The sequence below is a fragment of the Pinus tabuliformis genome, chromosome 8, assembly GCF_031772625.1.
Source record: "Pinus tabuliformis cultivar Carrire ecotype Pingquan chromosome 8, CPIR1, whole genome shotgun sequence".
NCBI classification, from domain to species: domain Eukaryota; kingdom Viridiplantae; phylum Streptophyta; class Pinopsida; order Pinales; family Pinaceae; genus Pinus; species Pinus tabuliformis.
In genome coordinates this window covers 1,701,776,888-1,701,786,053 of record NC_142294.1, presented here as the reverse complement: position 1 = coordinate 1,701,786,053, position 9,166 = coordinate 1,701,776,888, and the positions used below count along the sequence as shown (strand labels likewise).

Here is a 9,166-nt window from a genome sequence, read left to right as displayed (position 1 = left end):
GGTGAACGTTGGTTCAAAAACCGGGCAGTCCAGGATCAACAATGGAAGCGAATTTTTAAAAACCCAGGTATGGACACAAGTGTTTTCACCAAAGGAATTCCAATCTCCCATGTTAAAGAAGAATGGAAAATTCTATTGTTATTAGTACAAAAAATTTTCACCTGTGAAGGGAGATTTGGAGTGTTGTATGTCTATCATGGTAAAATTATGCTGCAATTTCAAGGAGAACATGATATAAATCTTCCTTACTTTCTATTCCAAAGCCTTAGGAAAATGTGTTCCATGGCTCAACGAAATCCACGAAATGTAGAAGCTTACCTCTGCCACCATAGTCTTGTGAAGTTATTGATAGAAGAACAGTTAAAAGAAAAACAAGACACATGGGAAAAATTCCTTGTAAGGAATCATTTTGCAGAACCTGGAGAGTCTTCTATACCTAGAAAAAGCAGAAGGAAGAGAAAAGAAAGTATCTCTGAGACTGACATCTTAGAGGAAACTGTTCAAGGACAAACTGTAGAGGAAATAGAAGTCAATCATCCTGAACCTGAGATTGAACCTACTGAAGATAGTGCTCAAGAGGTCATCTCAGAAACCCTCGCTGAACTTGCCAAGGAAGCTGCCAAAAAGAGAAAAGAAGACAAAAAGAAACAAAAACAAGATAAGGGGAAATCCATAATCCAAGAAACTGACCAGACCCCAGAGCATTCTAGTGGTGAAGAAAGAGATAACCAGCCCTTAGCACAAAGGGTAGCTAAACTCCATGAGAAAACTGCCCTCTCTGAGAAAGTAAAAGTTCAAAAACCAAAGGAAAAGGCACAAAAAGAAACACAGAGTGCTACCACTGTAAGAAGGAGTAGTAGATTGCAGAATAAAAGGAAAGCCACAAGGACACTCTTCGTTGATCTTAGCACACCTGAGAAGGGTGCTACAAAAGCAGACCTTGAGGATAGTCCATCACGTGAGGCAGCTACTCCTCCAAGAGAAGACAGTCCATTTCAGCCGGAGTTTGAAACTGAAATTGAGCATGAATATAGTCCAAGGAAGTCACCAATTGTTGACCCAATTCAACAAGAGGTGTACAACTATTTTGAAACATTGGAGCAAAACACTGCTGGCCCAAGTAATGTCATACCTCATGAGCAGCAAATAGATTTACTTAAACAAGAAATCTATGAACTTGAAGTGCTAAACCGTCACATTAAACAGAGAAATGAAGAAATGAAGCAGCAAGCTGAAATTGCCAAAGCAATCCAAGATAACACCTTTCTTCACATGAGCATGTGGCAGAAGAAACACAGCAGACTCAAGAAGAGATGTAGAAGGCTGAACAGAGCCTTAATCAATTTGAAATTCAGATGCATGTTCAAGAGGCCAAAGGTTAATGTTTCTACACAAAGGAAGAGAAGGAGGTTGGATGTCCTAGCTGAGGCATCCCAGCAGATGGACTGAATTGTGTTTTCATTGCATGAGGACATGCAATACCCTCAGAGTGGGGGTATGTAGAACCTCTATTCTACACCTATTTGTCTACCATTTTCCTCAACTTTTCCTTATCTTTCCTTCACTTTTGCCTCATTTTCACCATAAAACCTCTCAGGTCATTACATTAAGTGTCAATAAGCATGATCAAGCAAGTTTTGCTAATGGATGACTATTTGTTTAGATTTTGACTTACTTGCAGGAATCCCGCAGCTATCTGATGATCCTGCAGCTATCTGAAGATCCTGCAGCCTTTTTGTTAAACACTATGATCCACGTGTCGGTTTGCTAGACGAGCCACATGGGCACTCAGGTATCAATGTGCTCGAGGTTCCTGTCCCATTGTTCCAGCCATCCACGTCATTTTCACCCATGGTCAAAGCTGGTTAAGCTACGGTCAACTCAAGGTGGTTTAAACGGTGATTGAGAGCTGCTTGGTCACGTCATCTTAAATGGTGATTTGTCCATGTTCTACAGATGGCAGGGGACGCAATCCAACATGGGATTTATTATCCATGACGACAGAACCACTAAACTCGTCCACGCAGCCGTGATGTGTCAAGGGACCATTAATACGCATGACTGTTTATTGTTTTTCTGTTAATTAGCTGTACGAGTAGGCTATCTTAGAAACTCCTATAAATTGCTGCGTCTGCGTACGCTCAAAGAACTTTTGATTAGTTGTAATTTTCTGCACTTGTGTTGAATTTAGAAGCATTGTGAACTCTGTTTTCTAGTGCTATTCCAGCACTCTGTTTTGTATACTTTTTGCAAATGGAGGAATAGATATAGCACCGTTTTGAAGTTTCCAGATCTTTGAGTTCTCTTGTGGCTGAATGAACAGAGGGCCCCTGCTCATCTCAGCCTTTGTAAAGTATTTCATGTGCAGCATTTCATTATTTTCTTATTTATTTCCTTAAGCATGTATAGTTTCATTTACTTGTTTTCTTTTCTTTCAAGCTGATCAGTGTTATTTCTTTGCAGGTTTCTTTTAGCCCGGGATTTATTTTTATATGTGTGTGTTTTCTTTACAAGCTAATGGTATTTGAAGTTGACAATTCAAGTGCTGCCTTTGTCTTTATAGTTGATTTTTAATCTTATTTCTCAAAGAGCTGTTAACATATATGAATGATCTCCATCATAAACTATTATCTTTTAAGATCAAAATATCACTAATTTGCAGCTAGTTTGGGTGCTTTTTGGACTGTTCTTTCACTACTTTCTTTCTGTGCTTTACACAGTACATGTTCTTTGAAGCATCGAGTTAGAAAGAGTAAATCATTACCACTAGTCTTTAAAGTAGAAGTTTTGATTTTAAAAGTGCTTCCTAGACTATTTCCTCACTACTTTCTAATCATGCTTTCCATAGTACATATGGCTGAAGTAGAGAATTAGAAATAGCAAATCATTATCATTAGTCTTTCAAGCATATTTTTCTCACTTTTCTAATTCCACTTAAGCTACTTTCTTTCCGTGCTTTACACAGTACATGTGCTTTGAAGCATCGAGTTAGAGAGAGATAATCTTTATTCTTGGGTTTTAAAAGTGACTCTCTTTTCTTTTATTAGCAGCAACTTGAACGGTGTCTAGTGCCATTGGTAGTGGTCATTTGCTTTCAAGTTTATTTCAAGTCATTTCAGTTCACTTATTCTTTTCAAGCATTTCCTTTCAAGCAAATAGTTAGAGATCACTCAACACACACTTTCACTCATTTAGGATTCACTCTACACACACACCATCACTCACTTGTTTATAAATTCTCACTCCATCTTAGGAACATAATTAACCACAACAACACCCCCAACGATAAGAAAAACTCTAAGAGGTTACTTAAGTACATATAGTACACCCTCACTTCATCAGCTTACGAGCCCCGGGTTGACAATAAATACTAGCAATTTAGATAACACTAAATTGACTAAACAGCAGGGGAGGGGCAAACACTCTCAAGGAGAAAAGTTAGATTTTCACTGCATACGCTACAAAAGAAATGGATCACATGATGCCTCTACATGCAAGTTACCTTGGGAAAAAATTGAGCAGTAAAGAAACCAACCCAAAGGTAAAACTAATGTCACAGACAAAGGTAAAGCACCTAAATCCACTCATTATGTTGTGGCACAATGTAATATCGGAGTAAATGAAGATTTATTCAGTGCTTCACTTGCTTCTTGGAAAAATGATTGGTTGCTTGATTCAGGAGAAACTTGCCAAATGACTCATAGAAAATATGTTTTTGAAGAATTTACCGACAATGTTGATGGAGAAGTATACTTTGCAGACCAATCAAAAATCAAGCCATCAGGGCTTGGCACAATCAGGCTTAAATTTCCTAGTCTTCCAGACTTTCTTCTCCATCATGTTCTATATCTCCCACAGCTAAAGAGAAACTTGTTGTCCTTGGTCCACATCCGCCAACAAGGTCACTCCATTCATATTTTTTATGGAAAGCTTGAGGTAAGAAAATCATCTAACCACTCACTTGTCATGAGGGGAATACAAGAAGAAAGGCTTCTCAAGCTACAAGGTACCTCTGCTTGTGCACAACATTTCTCATAAAATTCTCATTATGAAGAAGGTACACTTCCATCAAGTTTATTATGGCATGCTAGATTTGGAAATTTGAGCTATGAAAGCCTCCATTTGTTGAAGAAAAATGGTGTTGCTGGTTCGCCAACAATTCCTAGGAAACTTAAGCAATGTGATGCTTGCATTCTAGGAAAACATAGCAAACAATCTTTTCATGATTCACATTCAAGAGCACATAGAAAACTTGAACTCATTCATTCAAATTTATGTGGTCCAATGCATGTTCCTTCTGCAAATGGAAATAAATATATGATGACATTTATTGATGACTACACCAGAATGTGTTGGGTTTATTTATTGAAGAACAAATTTTATGCTTTTCAAACATTCAAGAACTTTCATACATGGATTGAAAATGATGCACAATCTCATATTAGCTCTATTCTCACTGAAAATGGAAAAGAATATACTTCAAATGAATTTGAAAACTATCTTCACCAACATGGGATCAAACATCAAACAACTGTACCTTATAATCCTCAAAAGAATGGTGTAGCTGAAAGAATGAATAGGACAATCTTAAATATGGTGCGCTCCATGATGTTTTTCAAAAATGTAAAATTTATGTTTTGGGCTAATGCAGTTCTATATGCTGTATATATAAAGAATAGATGTCCATCTAATGCTATTAGAAACAAGACTCCATATGAAATGTGGTACGGGCATGTTCCTTTGGTAAAGCATCTAAGGGTCTTTGGTTCCACCTGTTATGCCTTGATACCAAAGGTACTGTTTAGTCAATTTAGTGTTCCTAAATTGATGTCATTAATTATCAACCCGGGGCTCGTAAGCTAATGAAGTGAGGGTGTACTATATGTACTTAAGCAACTTTCTTAGAGCTTTTGTCGTTTGGGGTGTTGTTTATGGTTAACTTATCTTCCTAAGATGGAGTGATGATTATAGACAGATGAGTGCAAGTGTGTGAAAAGTGAGTTCTAGATGAGTGAAAGTGTGTGATTGGTGATTTCTAATTACTTGTTGAATTTGTAAAGGAAAAGAACTTGAAAGAAATGAATAAATTGAAATGACTTGAAAGTAAATGACCACGTTCTAATGGCATTAGTATCTATCCATATTGCTGCAAATAAAAGAAACAAGAAAATCACTTCAAGGATTGATGGTAATGGTTATCTCCTCCTAACTCCCTGTTTCTACCACATAGTACTGCGTAAAACACGATTAGGAGGTAGCTGAAGACAAATCCAAGAATTGATAAAAACTCTAATTGACAAATTGTAACACTACTAAGCCTTTTCCATCATACTGCTTCCTACATATGTGATTATGTGTAACAAGTGGAAAAAGTATTAGTGTCACAAGCCAAGACTACTCAAAGACAAGCTGCAATTAATTAGTGTTCTGTTCTCTTGAAAGATAAGCCATTCATGATAAAGAGAGCATAAATTAGTTAGCATCCAACTTGTAAAACTAAGCTAAAACTAATCTAGAAAACAGAGTAAAAAGGGCAGCATTATGAACAAGACAACTGCAACTACCATCAGATATTAAAGCAAATACAACACACTCAATCCCGGGTAAAAACCTGCAAAGAAGCAAATCTGATCAGTGAAAATAAAGGCTGCAGCAATGAAAAGAAATCAAGCTGTACATAACTCAAGAAAGGAAATTCTATATGTAAAATAAAGAAATTGCAGAAGTATAAACATGAAATACTTTACAAGGCTAATACGAACAGGGGCCCTCCATTCATATCATCCCACAGAAAACTCAGATGCTCTTAAAACTTCAAAACAACACTATTTCCATTACTTCATGTGCATAAATACATAATCAAAAGTGCTGAAACAGCTCTATAAAAACAGAGTTCAAAAACGTGCTAAAATTCTCACAAGTTCATAAACTACAGCATCTAAAAAAGTTAACATAAGCGTACGCAGACGCAAGTATATATAGGCATCTGCAAGATGGACTAATGCGTAAGCATAAAACAGAAAATAAACTGACTGTCATGCATATTAAAGGTGAAGTTAACACGTCATAGGCTTCAAGGGCACACTATCCCAAGTGGAGCCGCTGTTATCACTGAAAAGTCTGGTGTAAAAAATTTTAGCCTAGCTTAAAGACAGGGTGTTTTCGCAGCGCATAAATCCGTTAGCAGTTTAGCAGCGCCATCTGTTTTAGTGATTTCGTAGCGAAAACACTGACCTTGCATTGGCTGCGCTGCGAAATTGGGAAATGATAGATATTTAAGGGAAACTTCTAGAAGCACTACAAAAAGCTGCACATGTGGCATTGGCAAGCTGCCCTCCAAATTTCCCAATTGCTCATATAGAACACCAGAGGCTCCTTACAATGATGATGTGTTGAGCGATGTCTCTCATTTGATTGTTACAGTTTTCCGCGGTTTAGATAATATAAATAGTCTCCTTGCAAACTGCTTACTATGCGATTATTTATGATATATATCAGTGTGTGCCCCGGATGCTGCAGGGTGTTATTTCAAATATGACACATGAGCTCCTGACTCATGTAATCGTGAATATTGAGCATCCATTTTATGATTATGATATAAGGAGAATTCTAGATCTTCAACTGTTAGATAAAGGTAGTTTAGAACAGGAAACAATCTCAGAAGATCAATTCAAACAGCACCTTTCAATGAAATGCACAGATAATGAAAAAGGTTCAATCCGCAAAGCTTTAGTTGAGGCTATTCACAATTCATGTCAAACCACTGAAAGCTGTAAATCTTCAAATCATCTTGGTAAACAAGGTAAAAAATAGGTGTACATAAAAAGCAATAGCAATGAGGTTTCTTCTCAATACTGTGATACTATGGGTGGTCCATCGCAAAGCATAGTTGAAGACCAAAGTGGCGATCATTCAGAAGACATTAACGTTTCAAGAGAAAGGAGGCTCGACCGGGAGAATTTCAAATTGTAGATATTGATTTTCCTAATACAACTGCAAGCTATAAAAGATACGCACAGATGTTTATTGTAAATGATTTAAAGGAAGCTGTCTGCCGTGTATCAGACACAGTCTTTGATGAATCTTCTTATTCTAACATTCCAACAACAATCTTATGAACTCCAAGATGGACAGGGCATTCACTTCGCGGGTTTCCCCAGATGGTTATCGAGAATATAAATAAGTGGGACGTGGATATACGCCGAGAATTGTTTAGCAGTATTCTGCTTGCTGGTGGCACGGCATCAATGCAAATTGCAGATGAAGAGAACCGTGCAGCATTTGGAAATGTTACAGCGTTTCAACCGAATTTGTTCTATTCTTTGATTGTCCCGAGGAAGAGATGTGAGGCGGCTTCTGAATAGGAACCAAGGCCGAGCTGATGACAATTGGATCATCAATCATAAAGTAAAATTTAACAGCTGGTGGCGTGAAGGAAGACATTCAAGGGCTAATATTTATGTGTAACTCAAAAACAAAGGAGGACTGTTTCCGTTATCGTGTTTCTGTTTCCGTTATCGTGTTTTTGGGTTGCCTAAGGCGCACAAAGAACTTGTTGAGAAGGTAATGAATGGGATGCGACTCTTTTTGTATGACTTTGCATGATGGCAAACTCTTACACCTGCCAGTTGTGGATAGAGGTGGATTCGTTGTGGACCTGTATAGACGTGTTGCAAATCTTCAATGCAACAGTTCTTCCACAGAGGACGCCTCTGGAACTAGTTACTCTACTAGAAACCAGGTGGAGTCCGTTGCCCAATTTGGTGTTGTCTTCCTTCTTTTTGCCCTAGGTCTAGAATTTTCTTCAAAAAAGCTTCGAGTTGGATCCGTTGTTGTTTTGGGAGGTCTGCTTCAAATCTTGCTTTTCATGTGTTTCTGTGGCATTACTGCCTTGCTATGTGGGGCAAAATCTTCAGAAGGTGTCTTTGTGGGTGCTTCCCTGTCAATGTCATCAACGGCAGTGGTTTTGAACTTTTTAATGGAACGAAATAGTGTCAACGCCCTTCATGGCCAAGTCACAGTTGGAACGCTTATTCTGCAGGACTGTGCTGTTGGGTTACTATTTGCATTGCTACCTGTTTTGGGTGGAAGCAGTGGACTTTTGCAAGGGATAATGTCAATGATGAAATCGTTAGTAGTATTTTCCATGTTCTTGACAGCTACAAGCATATTATCTTGGTCTTTTGTTCCCCGATTTCTGAAGCTAATGATAGGCCTCTCTTCCCATACAAATGAACTCTACCAGCTGGCCTCGGTTACCTTCTGCCTGCTAGTGGCTTGGTGCAGTGACAAGTTAGGTCTGAGCCTTGAACTGGGTTCATTTGCAGCAGGAGTTATGATATCAACCACAAATTTCGCTCATCATACACTTGAGCAAGTTGAACCCATACGTAATCTCTTTGCAGCACTCTTCCTTTGTAGCATTGGAATGCTTATTCATGTCCAGTTTCTCTGGAACCATGTGGATATTTTGCTAGCATCTGTGATTCTGGTGATTATTGCAAAGACCGTTGTGGTTACTATCGTTGTGAAGGGCTTTGGTTACAGCATTAGGACAACTTTCTTTGTTGGTATGTCCCTGGCTCAGATTGGAGAGTTTGCTTTTGTTCTCTTAAGTCGTGCATCCAATCTTCATCTGATTGAGAGAAGCAGATTTATAATCAACAAATGATAGGCTAGTATCTTGAAAGCTTGGGAAAGCAGAGTCTCTTGGGAGTCACTTTCTTTATGGAGGTGGTGCGCCATGATGGTGCTGGTTTCTTGAACCAGAACAAAAGATATATACATGTGGTAATGATAAAGACTTTGTTAACTCCCAATTTAATTTGGAATTAGCAACAGATAATGATGTAATGTCATGTGAATCAACTAAAGATGCAGAGGAATTTCCTATTGAGGATGGCATGGTGGAGGGACTTGCAGATTCCACATCAAAATTAAGGTCATTTGAACACCAGCACTTAAAGGAACACAGTGATACATGCAAATGAAGTTGCATAGATGAACATTGGAAATGTAGGGGGTTTTCTCTGTAATACTCTGTTTACTGAAATGCAGGGGTGGTTGCACAGGAAAGAGACATGAATGTTTTCGGTCCATTAATATCTTCAGTTTCCTGGTGTTGAAGGTTTTACTTTCTATGTTTGTTGCAAGACTTTAAATTATA

The 9,166-nt window shown here is 38.2% G+C and overlaps 1 pseudogene; it reads left to right on the top strand.

Annotated features, from left to right (window-relative positions):
* The first annotated feature begins 7,591 nt into the window (after positions 1-7,591).
* On the top strand, positions 7,592-8,671 carry LOC149242803 (K(+) efflux antiporter 5 pseudogene; annotated as a pseudogene).
* Positions 8,672-9,166: the final 495 nt, after the last annotated feature.